The sequence below is a fragment of the Mustela nivalis genome (genome assembly GCF_964662115.1).
Source record: "Mustela nivalis genome assembly, chromosome: 17".
NCBI lineage: Eukaryota > Metazoa > Chordata > Mammalia > Carnivora > Mustelidae > Mustela > Mustela nivalis.
In genome coordinates, this window is record NC_139036.1 from 42,837,615 (window position 1) to 42,854,382 (window position 16,768).

The 16,768-nt window shown below is 43.8% G+C and overlaps 1 protein-coding gene across 4 annotated transcripts in view; it reads right to left on the reverse strand.

Moving 5' to 3' along the window:
- STAT3 (signal transducer and activator of transcription 3) overlaps window positions 1-12,096 on the reverse strand; it is a 73,286-nt gene extending 61,190 nt beyond the window's left edge. For 2 of the 4 annotated variants that reach the window (XM_082706121.1, XM_082706120.1), the window contains exon 1: window positions 11,746-12,057. The gene's annotated coding sequence lies outside the window, so the exon portion shown is untranslated. Of the gene's footprint in view, window positions 1-11,745 lie in introns of all 4 variants that reach the window. The other 2 variants (XM_082706119.1, XM_082706118.1) reach the window with 2 other exon arrangements.
- Between the last annotated feature and the right edge of the window lie 4,672 nt (window positions 12,097-16,768).

Here is a 16,768-nt window from a genome sequence, read left to right on the forward strand (position 1 = left end):
ATGACTCTGCTAATCTGAAGAAAGATTTTAAGACTTAACAGTTCTTCAGAGCAAAACGTCTCAAGCCGGGCGCCTGGGTGGCTCAGTGGGTTAAGCCGCTGCCTTCAGCTCAGGTCATGATCTCAGAGTCCTGGGATCGAGGCCCACATTGGGCTCTCTGTTCAGCAGGGAGCCTGCTTCCTCCTCTCTCTCTGCCTGCCTCTCTGCCTGCTTGTGATCTCTCTCTGTCGAATAAATAAATAAAATCTTAAAAAAAAAAAATGTCTCAAGCCAAGGACCACCTACATCAGAATACCTGACTGCTTGTTAAAACAACCCTAGATCTATTAAATCAGACTCTCTGGGTCAAAACAGTAGAATCTTCTTTTTCTTTTTGAAACAAGTGTCCTGGAGGTTCTTGTACTAAAATCTTTAGACCAACAGTTCTCAAACTTTTTGCTCTCAGGACCCCTTTATATCCTTAAAACTAAGAACCTCAAAGAACATTTGTTTATGAAGGTTCTATCTACCAATTATTTACTATATTAGAAATTAAAACAGAAATTTAAAAATATTAATTCATTGGGGTGCCTAGGTGGCTCAGTGGGTTGAAGCCTCTGCCTTCGGCTCAGGTCATGATCCCAGGGTCCTGGGATCGAGCCCCACATCGGGCTCTTTGCTCCATGGGGAGCCTGCTTTCCCCTCTCTCTCTGCTTGCCTCTCTGCCTACTTGTGAGCTGTCAAATAAATAAATAAATTTTTTAAAAAATATTAATTTGCTTAAAAATAATAAACCTATTATATGTTAACATGAATAACATTTCTATGAAAAGTAACTATAATTTCTAAAACAAATTAGTGGAAAGAGTGACACTGTAAAAGTTTTAGAAATTTCTCTAATGTCTGGCTTAATAGAAGACATCTGGAGTCTCATATCTGCTTTTGCATTCAATCTGTTGCAGGATGTTGCTTTGATGAAGAAAACTTGATGTCACACTGGTTGGAAAAGGGAGGAGACTATCTTAATAGCCTTTACAGATAATTCTGGATATTCCATAACACCACATAATACCACACCAAAATTCACAAGTGGTCATTTCTTTTATTTTTTTTTTAAAGATTTTATTTATTTGACAGACAGATATCACAAGTAGGCAGAGAGGCAGGCAGAGAGAGAGGAAGGGAAGCAGGCTCCGCGCCGAGCAGAGAGCCCAATGCGGGGCTCAATGCAGGGCTCAATCCCAGGATCCTGGGAGCATGACCTGAGCCGAAGGCAGAGGCTTTTAACCCACTGGGCCCCCCAGGCGCCCCAACAAGTGGTCATTTCTTAAAGATCAGATGCAATGTGGATTGCATGCCACTGGATCTCAATTAACTTTTCATACTCAGCTGCAATGAGATCCACTAGTCTATCTGGCATTTTGAACAGAATGTTTTCCCAAGCATGATCTATTCATGTTGTGCATTAATCATCTGGAAAACACTATCTCAGAGACATGTAAACCTTCCACATGTCAATACATTTCATTATGAACTATCAAAAAATCACATCTGTTTTACCATAAAAAAATTCCACTCGTTAATATGGGAAAGCTGTCAAACTCACAATTTTTCTCCCAAGTTTTCTCAAATTCTAATTTTTACTCAAAAGTTTCAATTTTATCATTGGCAACAAATACTGCCAGCCAGTTGTTTCCTGGAAGAGACAGCTTCTCTTCTTTCATTTTTGAGAAAATGTCTACCAACATCCCAGCTGGTCTGTCATTCTTTCACAGTAAAAACAGGGTTTCAAGAAAAAAAGGAGCTAGTTTGAGATTATAACTGAAAATTTTCCCACAAGAGATCTCCCCTGAGACAACCATCATACTTCCATGATGTTGCAGGGAAGAGCTCTTGTGGAACATTTCAGTTATCATCTCAAACTAGCTGCTTTTTTCCTGAAAACGTTGTTTTCTATCTTTAGATTCTGCAGTCTATGGCTATCATTAGGAGATTAAATAAATTATTAAAATTTTTAAAAAACGCTTAAAAGAAAGAGGCGCCTGGCTAGCTTTGCCAGTAGAGCACATGACTCTTGATCTTGGGGTCATGAGTTTGAGCCCCACCTTTGGGGGGTAGATTATACTTAAAAAAGAAAAAATATATAAATATATTATAGCATCCATAGCCTAGAATACTGGGCAGATCTTAAAAAACACCAGACAGGGGTGCCTGGCTGGCTCAGTTGGAAGAATATACGACTCTTGATCTCACACTTATGAGTTTGAGACCCAGGTTGGCTGTAGAGATCACTTAAAAATACAATCTTAAAAACAAACACACACAAAAACATGAAACAAAACATATCCACATGGAGGGTTTACTAAGATAAACAAAGTGACAAAAAGTAAGATACAGTTATATGTATAATGTACTATATTCTTTGGCAAGGGAAAAAGAGAAAATAATATGTTTGCCTGCATACAAATGAAATCACCCGGAGAAGAATAAAAACTAGGCGACTAGCTGTCCCTGAGAAAGAGAATTTGAAAGAAAATTTGAGAATCTGGAAGAAAACCTTCCACTTACTACTAAATTTTTGTACTGATTAAACTTTTTCTTTTTTTTGTTTTCCTAAAATATTACTTTTACGATAAAGAAAGCCGGAGTCTGGAACCGAAAAACAAAACTGATATTCTTGCAGCCAATCTGTGGTTAAGACTAGCTAGCATTTATCTTTCCTGGGGGAAAGGGGAAGTAGTTGAATCCACAGACTGTAGGGTGTGTGGGTTTTCTCTACCTGCCACCTCCAACCTCCTTCTCCCTTACTCGGAAGATATTCTCACTGGGTATATAAGAATGGTACTTTCATTGTAAAGCTTAGGGTAAACTAAGGCAGATCACACAGGGCACTTCTGACCCAGGACACCTTAGATATTCCTGTAGAAAGATTTTAATTAATAAGCTTTATTTTAAGGGGTGCCTAGGTGGTTCAGTCATTAAACATCTATCTGCCTTTCACTCAGGTCATGATCCGGGGATCCTGGGATCAAGTCCCACATTTTGCTCCCTGCTTGGTGGGGAGCCTGCTTCTCTCTGTCTCCCACTCCCTCTGCTTGCATTCCTGCTCTTGCTCTCTCTGTCAAATAAATAAATAAAATCTTTTTTAAAAAATAAGCTTTACTTTTTAAAGCAGTTTTTAGGTTCAAAGCAAAATTGAGTGAAATTGAGCAGAAAGTACAGAGTTCCCATAAACCACCTCCCCAACCCCAACAGGCACAACCTGAACATCGAGAAACAGGAATTTCAGATGGCTCCATGAACCCAATATTCTCCAACCATTATTAGGACCTTAAGGGTCCCCACGTGCTTCTCTGCAGTTACAGTCCACTCTTATGCGCGTAAATGCAAAGGGACAATAACACATAGTATTAAGAACAAATACTGAGGGGCGCCTGGGTGGCCCAGTGGGTTAAGCCTCTGCCTTCGGCTCAGGTCATGATCCCAGGATCCTGGGACTGAGCCCATATCGGCTCTCTGCTCAGCAGGGAGCCTGCCCCCCCCCACACACACACCCTGCCTACTTGTGCTCTCTCTCTCGGTCAAATAAATAAAATCTTTGAACAAATAATGATATTTGTGGGGCACCTGGTTGCTCAGTCGGTTGAGTCCCTGACTCCCGACTTTGGCTTGGGTCATGATCTTGCAGTCATGGGGTCAAGTCCTGCATGGGGCTCCATTCGGGTGAGGGGTCTGTCTGGGATTCTCTCTCCCTTTCCCTTAAAAAAACAAAAACAAAAACAACCCAAGAGTTCCTAAACAGAATGCAGTATCTGTTCAGAAAAAAAGGGGGGGGGGTGCTAGGTTCCCTCTCTCTCCGTTGAGAGTCAGTTAAGGGTCTGACTCTTGGTTTTGGCTCAGGTCATGATCTCAGGTCTTGAGATGGAACCTCACCTAGGGCTCCAGAGTCTGCTTGTCCTTCTCCCTCTGCTCCTTCTCCTCACGCTCTCTCAAATAAATAAATAATTTTTTTAAAAAAAGATTTTATTTGGGGTGCCTGGATGGCTCAGTCATTAAGCACCTGCCTTTGGTTCAGGTCATGATCCCAGTGTCCTGGGATCGAGTCCTACATCGGGCTCCCTGCTGCAAGGGAAGCCTGCTTCTCCCTCCCCCACTCCCCCTGCTTGTACTCCCCCCTCACTGTCTCTCTCTCTCTCTCTCTCAAATAAATAAATAAATTTTTTCAAAAAAATTTTTTAAAGATTTTATTTATTTATTTGACACAGAGAGAGAAATCACAAGCAGGCAGAGCAGCAGACAGAGAAAGCAGGGGAAAGCAGGCTCCCTGCTCAGCAGAGAGCCGGATGAGGGGCTCCATCTCAGGATCCTGAGATCATGACCTGAGCTGAAGGCAGAGGCTTAACCCAATGGGCTACCCAGACGCCCCTAAATAAATAAATAATTTTTAAAAAGAATATTGATACTTGGCTCCAGAACACTTTAATTATTCCACCTCCCCCTATGCATAAAAGTCATCAACTTAATTATGTTTGATTTTAGTTAATGTTTCAATAAACTGGCTTTCCCTAAACATACTAATAAAAAGAAGCCCAAATACCAAACTGATTTATCAGACAAAATGAGTCTAAGATTAAATATTTACCATATCTAAGCCACAAGCAGGAAAAAATAAATTCAAAGGCTATTTTAATGCTAACTCAATGCAACATTGCCCTCTGTTTGGTTTATAAGAGAGATAATTATACAGCTAACATCTGGGTTTGGGGGTTTTTGAGGATTACCCTGGTGGGGAGAGAAGGGGAGAACAAAGGAAGGTCTTACGTTTTTCATTCTGTCATAAAAACAGCATAGGCTAAATAGCAAAACAAAAGTACATTAGAAGAGATTCGAAAAACATGCATTTTAGGAAGCTTTCACCTAAGCAGATGCTCAAATTCAGACTCAAATCCTCCATTTCTCATAACCAGAATGAGTGGTCAGGCTACCGAAAACTAATAAAATCAATCAACAAAGCGGGAAAGCAGGTGGTTAACACCAGGCGGGGCAGGGTTTTCCTAAATTGAGCTCACCTTCGCTAATCTAAATCAGTTTTCAGAAATGGCTTTTACAAAAATTACCCAAACATCCCCCTAATAATCTGTACTCCTCCTCCACAACAGGGAAGCCATTTATCTACTAGAAGGTTTACTTTCTCTTTCAAGCTCCGCAGGCTTCCTCCTGCCCCACATACTTGCTAGAAGCAATGGGGCGGCCCTTCTTTCCTGGCTTCTTGGATCCCGAACTGGAGAGCTAGTGTGAGAAAACCTGTTTCACGGAGAAGCTGAGTGGTTCTTCTTAACCGCAAGACTATTTTGAATACAGATGCACTTTGCAAAGGAAAGTTACAGGACAAGAAAATAATGCTCTATTCCTCGGGTGAAAACATATGCACTTACACACACACACACACACACACACACACACACACACGAAAGGACAAATCATCTCTTAGCCACAGACAGGTCATTCATTCCCCTTGGGAAGCACCACACCATCCCCCCCAAAACGGTATGCTGCCCCACCTTCAGAGCCCGACGCCTCTCCCCCTCAAACCTTCAACATCCTGTGTACTTCTGGTGTTAGGAACTCCAAGCGGCTGTTCAAATTCCTAAGGGGTAATACATTTTTAATGTGTCGACTACTACTTAAAATAAATGGCCCATAATCAGAACCTTTGGAAGATGTAGAGAGACCTGTCACAAGAGCATTCGTGTAAACAGGAATTTACGGGTTGCCTATTCCTTTTACGTGACAGCCTCCATCTCCTCCACCACAATGTAAATCCCCCTGGTCCCTATTCATTTAGTTTTTTCCTATTAGGTTAGAATCTCCCAATTACTCCTTCTTTCCTTTGGGTCATTAATGGCCCCCATGAATCATAACTTGCCTGACTTTGTAGGTGGATAGATACTGTAGTTTTTAATGATATTAATTATTAGCATTCAAATTTTAGCTATCTGCCAGGCACCAGACAAAGTACTTCATATGCATTATCATGTGGGGTCCTTGGCTAGCTCAGCCCATAAGGCATGAGACCCTTGATCTAGGGGTGCTAAGTAGAAGCCCCATATTGGCCATAGAGCCTACTATAAACAAACAAACAGTGGCACCTGGGCAGCTCAGTTGGTTGGGTGGCTGCCTTCGGCTCAGGTCATGATCCCAGGGTCCTGGAATAGAGCCCCACATCAGGCAACTTGCTCAGAGTGGAGCCTTCTTCTCTCTCCCTCTGGCTGCTATTCCCCCCACCCCACCCCGGCTTGTGCTCAATAATCAAGCAAATAAATTCTTTAAGACAAACATACACAAATACATATATACACACATTATCTTGCTTAATCCTCACAACTTCCCAGCAACAAAGCCTGGTATCTGTATTTTATGGCTAGAGAAACTGAAGCCAGGAAGTTAAAGCACTGACCTTGCAAGGTCTAAGAGGTGCTGGATTCAGGAATAAAGCCCAAGAAGTCTGACCTCACAGTCCATTCTTTTACTTCCCATAGCAGCTTTGGCTCATGAGACCCTCAAACACATGGCCCAAGCATTTCGACAGTACAATGTTACATTAGGAATGCTCAAAATGAGTTCCTTGTCCAATGGAGTTATAAAGCAAGCCAAAGGTCAGGCAAAAGTTCAGTGATTAAAAGAGTCATTTATTGGGGCACCTGGGTGGCTCAGTGGGTTAAGCCTCTGCCTTCGGCTCAGGTCATGTTCCCAGGGTCCTGGGATGGAGCCCCACATCGGGCTCTCTGCTCAGCAGGGAGCCTGCTTCCTCCTCTCTCTCTGCCTGCCTCTCTGCCTACTTGTGATCTCTGTCAGATAAATAAAGAAAAAATCTTAAAAAAAAAAAAAGAGTCATTTATTCTTATGGGTGAGGGTAGCAGAAAGAAAACCCAGATAATCCAAACCTTATCATATTTTGGGGGGTAGATTTGCCTTCCTTATTGTTTTTTTATTAGGCTATTAGAAAGAAATTTGCTATAATTATGTCCAAGTTAGGGCACCTGGGTGGTTCAGTGGGTTAAGCCTCTGCCTTCAGCTCGGGTCATGATCCCAGGGTTCCAGGATCGAGGCCAGCATCGGGCTCTCTGCTCAGCAGGGAGCCTGCTCACCGCTCCCTCCCCACCTTCCTCTCTGCCTACTTGTGGTCTCTGTCAAATAAATAAATAAAATCTTAAAAAAAAAAGTCCAAGTTAAACTGGTAAGTAGAAAAAGGTACAAAAAATCTGGAGATACACACACCATTAACCATTAATACAAGTATTAACAGGATATATATTATATATATATCCACACATACATATATATATAAAATACATAGAGCTTATAGTTCTACAAATTTAAATATTTTGTAACAGCATATATTTCTTTTGTAAGCAGGACCAAACAACTTAGTTTTGATAACATGTGAACCCAATAAGGAACAGAAAAGAAGGGGGAAGAGCCACAGCTCAGCAGCTTCCTTTCCCCTCAGTTCAGTCCTCCTAAATTAAGAACTTACACTTGCAGCTCCCTGGCACACTCTGCTGTTTTAAGCCTCTGCACATTCATGTTCCCTGGCCTTGAATGCAACGTTCACCACTCAACTTCATCAGGAGAACTCCTATTCAAACCTACAAAACATAGGTGTTCCGACCTGATAAAGACCCTTTTCATAGGTGTTCTGACCTGATAAAGACCCTTGGTCATAAGCCTTTTTCTTACCCCTAAAGAAAATGAATCTCTTTTCTGGGACAATTAGTAAGAACTTACATTTATGGAGTTCTTACTGTGTGCCAGGCATTATGCTAAACATTTTACCTGTATTTTCTCAATGCATCTTCAACAGTTCCAGGAGATAGGCCCTGTTACCCTCTACTTTTACAGATAAGAAACTGAGACTCTGGTTCTGAGGAGGAAGCAGCTGATCCAGGATCTGATCCCAGACTTGTCTGACTCCAGAGCATCAGATGTGAACCTCTTATCCTGTCACCTCCCCTGCCCTGTTTCCTTACTAAAGCAACACACACCCTCGTCTGCATCACGCCTCTAGATCCCTGAAAATAGGAAGCATATTTCATTACCCTTAGATACCACCAAGCACAGTAATTGGCTCTCAGTATAAAATGTCTGCCAATAATTAATTAATTAAAACAAAATGAAATGAAATAAAATATTTGCCGGCCTGATCTAAGAGTTCTGACAATCCTCACATAATGAGAACTGAGCAGAATAGAAATTCATTCTTCCACATGCTGCTCCTTTTAAGAACTAGAGACATTTCAAACAACTGACCACCAAAGTACCATCTGGCCATCCAGACTAAAGTACACCACAGTAAGCGGAGGTTCTGAGGGACAAACATGTAACTGGGATATTAATCCTTTTCACCGTGACTGACAAAGTCTGAAAAGGCCGGGCAAAGTCATCCTGCTGTATCTCACCAAGGTTGCTCTAGGAACCAGGACTTCAAGATCTGGGGACACCCTTCAGTGCTCTTTTGGTGGTTTTTATGAATGACCCAAAAGTTTCAGTAGAATTGTTTAAATATGGAAGACATAAAATATAAGTGGCCATTTATAGCCAACCAAAAATCCTAAAAGACACTTCTGCACTTAAACACACAGATCTGTTAAGTCAGAACACCTCTCTGGGTGCTGGCCCAATTTATAAGCTCAGCCCCAAGGACAATTCCCCTAGGGAAGATGCCATGTGCACTGATCTACTTTGTACAAATTAACCAATGCTAGGCACGTGCCCAACACACAGGAGGCACTCACTCCACAATTAAACACCAATACTTGGCCTCCTACATCTTTGAAAGGACAAAACCTGAAATTCCATGGTCTGGCCTCAAGACCTCTTATGAGTAGACACTCCTCCCCTACTTACCTTCCTAATCTACCAGGATTTTATTCCTACTGTACCACCATACCTCCTTACCCCCAATTCTTTACACCTATCAAATTCCAGCTATTATTTGGGACTCAGATCAAATCTCTCCTTTGGCAAGACGACTTCCTAGACCATTCCAGACCTTATAACCTCTTCTTCCTCTGAAGACCTATAGCACTTAGTGCAGCACTGTCCAAAAGAACTTTCCAGGACAATGAAAATGTTCTATAGCTATGATACTTTTTTTTTTTAAGATTTTATTTATTTATTTCACAGACAAATCACAAGTAGGCAGAGAGAGGCAGGCAGAGAGAGAGGGGGAAGCAGGCTTCCTGCCAAGCAGAGAGCCCGATGTGGGGCTCTATCCCAGGACCCTGGGATTATGACCTGAGCCGAAGGCAGAGCCTTTAACCCACTGAGCCACCCAGGTGCACCAGTTATGATACTTTTAACATGTAACAGCTACCTCATTGAATGATGGCACAGATTTAAGGTCTTAGCACCTCTTTAAGGACATGTTGTTCTACAGGGATAATGCATTTATCAAGCCCCTCAGTGGACTGCAAGTCCTGTGAACGAAGCCTCTGATTTTTCATGGCAACTTTCACAAAGTCACAAAAGGCAAATATGTGTTGATCTGTACACCACCTCTGGGGAATCCATAAGGTAAAAAGATGCTGGACTCAGCATCTGGAATGCTCACTACCTCGGCCCCATCTCCTATTGGAAAGTTAAAGAGAACCAGAGCCAGGAAGGAGAAAGCAACTTTCTAGAGACACGAATGATCACTGATCAAGCCACAAAGCACTCTGGATTAAACTGCAATTTTTTCTCCCTCTCCATTAGCAAATAGCTAAATTCTGACAAGTTACACTAACTAAAAAGTTTGTGACTTCCCAAGTTAGACACAGCAGATGAAAAAATAACCTAAGCATACCCTGTTTCTACTTATTTTTGCACCTGTACTGGCTATCTCCCTTGGAGTCTTAACAGCCTAATGGTGGTATTTCACTGTCCAGAGAGATGTTACAATTTCAGTGACACTTTTCCCAGCAGGGTCCGGACTCACTGTAAATCAAGACCTAATACTTAACATAGACAGACAAAATAACACAAAATATACCAAAAATACGAGTTCCACCACTGTGACATTCTGCTGCCTTGGGCAAGCACCTTGTTTCTTTGGCCTCAGTTTTCTTATCTATAAAATGGGGATAATGTCATGTGAACTATCTACCCTTTGTAGGGCAAGTCATAGCTGTGGATATTTCTAAACAGTTATTCTTGCCAAAAGTACTATATACAGAAAGAAAAGATCCGTGAATTTGCTAGTGGTTCTCCGTGGTGGATATGCTAACGAATATACAGACTTTAAGATCAAACCTCTAATATCTAATTTTTTCCCCTGGTATTCCAGACTTCTTTTCTCCATCCCACTATGCAAATATCTGAGCAAAAATTCTGCTAGTATGCCAGTCTGGCACATGTAACAAGGAAATAAATGTGTTGATTCAAAGAACACAGACATATTTAATATAGAACAGAAATTTGGCTGAATCGAGTCATAACAGTCCAAATCCACATATGAAAGACTGAGATGATTTATAGTCCTGATTTATTCCAACCAATGCTTTATCAGCAAAGCCAGCCAAAAAGTTACAAACCATACACAGAATATAACCTGTAGATGCACACATGAGAAAAACCAGCAGATACACATTATGCACATTTTTATTTAAAAAAAAAAGTGTGTGCCAATACCAGACACAAAGATGTGCACTAAATATGGAAAAAGCAAGTTGGATGACGGTGTGAATTTTACTAACTTAAGCCCAACCACACCCCCCAATCACAGGTAAAGTTTGCACACATGGCTTTGCCAAGGCCAGCCTGTCTTTGTTTCCCTCTGCGTTTACCCAAGATCTTGGCTCTAAGACAGAAAACTCCCACTCTCGATTGGTTCATTCTGTCCTATGCAATTAAGCAACACCACAATCCAGTAAACGCAAGGGCTCAATTATTTATCTTCTGGCCAAGTTTACCAGGTGTTTATAAAAGAACAATGTCAAGGAAGAAAGGTTTATTTCTCTCTAGAACTGGCTTGATAGAGGTTTTATTTTGCTTTGTTTTGTTTTTAGAAGGGGAGGAGAGAAGCAAGGTTTAATGTATAGGGGGAAAAAAAGACGGGAGGGAATTTAAAAAAGAGTCCAAGACTGTCAATTTCCCTACAGGAAACTTGATTCTTATGCAATAATCCTAGCCACAACCAACCAGCCTGTGGGGCTGCAGGGGGGAGACACCTATTCCTACCTCTAGAGGGGCACAGCTGGCTCCTAAAGGAAAGAGAACAGGGCAAGGCCGAGGAATTGGCTCAGCCGGGAATTGGCCGCCGGGGAGAGGGGAGAAAGCTCTTTCCAACACCCCCACGCCCCTGCCCGTGATCTCTGCCTGCGTGACAGTTGCTCCTGTTGCCGGAACGTCCCCAGAGCCTCGGGGAGCAGGAAGTCGGGGGGCTGTCCCTCACTCCTACCACCCCCACCCTGGGTGCTTTCGCCCCACTGTCCTCCCCCTTGAGCCCGTTTTCTCTCTTCTTCGGCGTCTGCCCTTTCTCCGAAGAACGAAACTTCCTTCCAGCGCCCCGTCCCTTCAGAGGCCCGTTCCTGTCATTCCGGGAGTTGTCCCTTCAGTTCAACCCTGGCGTCTCCACGTATTCGCCACTACCCCCCCGCCCCACTGAAGTTTCCATCCACAACTCCCCCAAACACCGCAGAGGCTCCCGGCCCCTCCCGCGACCCCCCGGGATCCCCAGGCCTGGGGGCCGTCAGGGAAGGCGGCCCCACCCTTCACCCCCTTCACCTGTTTCTCGGGCTCAGGCCCGATAGACCGGGGCTGCGCTTGCGCCGGGGTGCGGGCGGCGGGTCTCCCTCAGGCCGCAGGGCCTCTCCTGGCAGACGCGGAGAGAGAACGCAGAGCAGGGGTGCTCGTCAAGGATCCGGTTCGGGCTCGCTCGCTCCGCGGCGACGTCGGAACCCCAGACTCCCCCCTCCCCGTCTACGCCGCGGCAGCTCCGGAAACCGCTGAATTACAGCCCCTCCAGCCAATCCCCGCCCAGCCCCAACTTGGCAGGGACACGCCGCTTCTGCATAATTCATGAGACGGCCAGTTTTCCCGGCCGCCCAGAGGCACCGGTGCGTGTACTGTACACCCGAAGCCCCACCCACTAGCCAATGAGGAGAGCCTCTGGGGAAAGGGCGGGGACAACAGTTGGCTGGGAACGCCCCTGTGCTGGCTGTTCCAAGCACTAAGTATCTCTCCCTCCGCCACAGCAGAGGAGGAGCCACGGCCTTGGGCACAGAAACCCGGGGGAGGGAGGGAAGATGACCGGAATGTCCTGCTGAAAACTCAGCTGAGTTCCTGGCAATGCGTGACGTCAGGACACTTTAAATGCCCCTGATGCGGCTCTCTTCAGCCTGCTCTCCCTTTTCCCAGCTTTTGGCACCACGTGGGGTCGCGGTTGCAGGCCACTTACCACGTGGGAATCAACCAGTTAGACAGTCCCCAGGTATCGCCAGATCCTCAGGGGCCCAGCGCCAGAATTGGGTTTTTGGGGACAGCAAAAGGAACATGGGTGACTCCCGCCGGCTTTGAACTTCAGTTTCTGCGTGAGTCGGGACACACAGACACCCGGAAACATGACGTGGAAATAGAGTAATTACTAGAGTGCGTGGGGAGAGGGTAGTGGATTTAACCCTGTTCTCCGTTCCGTCGCTTCAAGCATCAAACGCCAACGGCTCGCATATTGGCGGGTTCACAAAAAGGCAGACGATAAAGCATGTGAAGATTGACAAACACATTATTTTTATAAGTCTGAGCCGAAAATACTTGAAATTGCCTGCCTTTTTCTTCTTCGTCTAGTCTATTTCGATTGCAAATTTTACTGCATTTAAGCCAGTAGTTTATAGGAAATGTAGACATTTTACCTTACAAAATAGGGGATGTACCTTGCATAATGAAATGGGGGAGGTGCCCGCTGACACTATTAGGATTTTTTTAAATAACAGCTATTAATATTTGTGTTTATTGTGTTTACTACAAAACAGTATAAAGATGAGATCTAAACAGGGCTCTGACGACACCATCCAGGTAATCCCTGATGAGTTTTCTTCATTTCTTTTTTGTTAAGTTTTTTTTTTATTTATTTGACAGAGAGAGAGCGGGCGCGAGAGAGAGCAAAAGCAGGGGGAGCGGCAGGCAGAGGGAGAGGGAGAAAGAGAAGCAGGCCCAGGACCCTTGGGATCATGACCCAAGCTGAAAGCCCATGCTTAACGAATTGAGCTACCCAGGAGCCCCAATTAGTTTTTTTTCAATGAAACTTTTCATTTCATGGTTGAGTGAAACATGTTCATGTTTCAAAAACTGACGTAGTTCAGAAAAGTCAAAAATTAAAAATGAACTTCCATCACTTTCTGGTGAGAAATTTCTCAATTTCTGGTGAGAAAATCAATGGCTCTTAACTTTTGGGGTGCAGGGGTAAGGGTGTCACAAGTGCTTCTGAGAGTCGGCTGGAGACTATGAATTCTAGCCCCAAGAAATCAGCAGCATAACTTTTACTCATCGATGGTTCCCCAGATACCTGAAGCCTAGCCAGACTCCAGATTTGGATCTTTGGACCACCTTAAATCCAAGTTAAGAGGAGAAGGTGTCTGTAGCACAATTGGTAAAGTCCCTGGTGGTGGAATTGATTTTCCCATCCCCTTCTGCAGACCCAGCCCAGTCCCAGTGTGGAAATTACTGTACTTGTCTGGGTGTGTGTGTGTGTGTGTGTGTGTGTTCCTGTGTTTATCTTCACCCCTGAACAGTAGAACAGATACCCTTACCTTCCATCTCACCTAAACTCTGCTTTAGCTGTGCTCTTCCAGGCGACTACTGCCTCCCTAAAAACATAAGGTCTGATATTTGTTTAACTATTTACTGCTTACAAAGCACTTACTCTTTACCTCTTGTCTTTTTCACAATAATTATGTGTAGCAGGTGCGCCTGGGTGGCTCAGTGGGTTAAGCCGCTGCCTTCGGCTCAGGTCATGATCCCAGTGTCCTGGGATCGAGCCCCGCATCGGGCTCTCTACTCGGCAGGGAGCCTGCTTCCCCCTTCTCTCTCTCTGCCTGCCTCTCCATCTACTTGTGGTTTCTCTCTGTCAAATAAATAAATAAAATCTTTAAAAAAAAAATTATGTGTAGCAGATAGAAGCCGTATTATTTACCAATAGAAAACTAAGGACAGGGGCGCCTGGGTCGCTCAGTGGGTTAAAGCCTCTGCCTTTGGCTCAGGTCATGATCCCAGGGTCCTGGGATCAAGCCCCGCATCGGACTCTCTGCTCGGCAGGGAGCCTGCTTCCCCCTTCTCTCTCTCTGCCTGCCTCTCAGCCTACTTGTAATCTCTGCCTGTCAAATAAATAAATAAAATCTTTAAAAAAAAAAAAGAAAAAGAAAACTAAGGACAAAAGAGTGTGACACTCCTTGGGGTGCCCAGGTAGCTCAGCTGGTTAAGCAACTGCCTTCAGCTCAGATCATGATCCTGGGGTCCTGGGATCAAGTACTACATTGAGCTCCCCTTGCTCTGCGGAGAGCCTGCTTCTCCCTCTCCCTCTGCCTGCAGCTCCCCCTGCTTGTGCTCTCTGTCTGTCAAATGAATAAATAAAATCGTAAAATTAAAAAAATATATATAGTGTGACAATCTCAAGATCAAAGAGATACTCAGCAGTATACCAGGTAGATTTAGAGTCAAATTTTTGGACTCACCATCCCATAGCTTTGTTCATCCACTCAAACCCTGCCCTCTTTCCTTCACTCTTCAGCAGGTGGCCTTTGCTTCCCTCACTGCCCCCCACCCCCGCCACAGGTCACATAAAATGTTCGCCTGAGCCTGTCTGTTCCACCTATAAAACCTCTCTCCAGCCCCACTACTGGCCTTTCTCCACACTCTACCAAATCCCCCCAGCTTACAGATGGCTCACAGTTTCTCCCACATAAGCCAATGTTTTGACCTGAACTCTGCTTTCCAGCCCTCTTCCCTCCATACCACACACCTTAAACTCCCACACTGAATTTATCACCTTCCTCCAAACATGTCAACACCTTCTGTTACTTTATGCCTTTGTGGATCTTCTTCCCTCCGCCTGGAATGCCTTCTCTTTCCTCGTTCTCAGCCAGAAAACTCTTACTCATTCTTCAAAGCCCAGTCCAACGTTACCTCCTCAGGGCTTTCTGAGATTCTTCCTGGCAAAGTTAATCTCCTGCTGGACTCCTTTAGCAGCTTGTTTCCCCATCCAGGATGGCGCTCTTTACCTTGGACTGCAATGTCTCCATGAATTAGCCTATTTCCTGATAAATGAAATTAATAATTAACACATAGTAAGTAATTACTGTGCTCCAGGAACTGTGCTAAGCCTTTTCCCTAGATTATCTCTTTTGATCCTTACCAATACCCAGTAAGGTAGGTACTACCGTAATTCTCATTTTCAACTGAGAAAATTGTGGTTGAGACAGTGGAAGATAGGTCCAAGGTCTCACAACTAGAAACTATGGACTAACTCAGAATGAGAGTCAGGTATGGCTGGCTCCAAAGCCTGGACTCTGCTTGCATGCTTAAAACACATCCCAAGGATGCCTGGCTGGCTCAGTCCATGGAGCATACAATTCCTGATCTCAGAGTCATGCGTTCAAACCCTACATTGGGTATAAAGATTACTTAAAAAAAAAAAAATATATATATATATATATATATATGTATATGTATGTATGAATATATATACATATATTCCCATAGAAAAAAAAATATATATATATATATATTCCTGTAGGAATATAGTTGTAGGTTCCTGGAAGCTTAAACCCCTAGCTATATGCTAGAATTATTTTCATAATTCTAGCATATATTATTACTATTATAGCAATATTATTTTCATAATTCTAGCATGAAGCATCTAGCAAACTCAACTAAGCATGGGTTAAATATTGATAAACATATATTGAATAATCATTTCTGCAACAGCTAACATGGAGTGTTCACTATGAACTAGCTCTTGCTCTGAGCATATATTATTAACCCAATTATTAACCCACTTAACCCTTGTAATGATCCCATGAAGAGGATACTGTGATTTTACAGATGACGAATAGGTGGCTTATCCTAGTTTAAGTGACTTACCCAAGAACACAGACCCCGTAAATGGCAGAACCAGGATTCAAATCCAAGTGTATGTATGGGACGCCTGGGTGGCTCAGAGGGTTAAAGCCTCTGCCTTTGGCTCGGGTCATGGTCCCAGGGTCCTGGGATTGAGCCTTGAATTGTGCTTTCTGCTCAGCAGGGAGCCTGCTTCCCCCTCTCTCTGCCAGCCTCTCTGCCTACTTGTGATCTCTGTCTGTCAAATAAATAAGTAAAATCTTAAAAAAAAATCCAAGTGTGTCTAACTTGAGAGCCTGAATAGCTGCTCTTCCTTAACTATATCCCCAGGCTGAGCCTTCGTTTGGATTCCTAAGGAAGAGTCTTAAGGAGTGGAAAGATGAGGTGCCCACCATCCTCAACCCATCTAAGTGGATAAATCAGCGTCCATCCCATTCAAGCCTGTAGTGGTTTATAAACACGTTTGCAAATTCTTCTATACTTCCCCCATTTAAAGATAGACTTATTCCATTCCCTTGGTAACTCACTTCTAATAAATAGAACACAGTGAAAATGATGCTGTGTGACTTCTGAGGTGAGGCCATAAAACACCATACAGCTTCCACTGCACTCTTTCCCTTGGGACACTCACCCTTGGAACTGATGGAGGAAGCCCAAGCTATATGTAGAGGCCGCATGAAGGGGTTCTGGCCAGCAG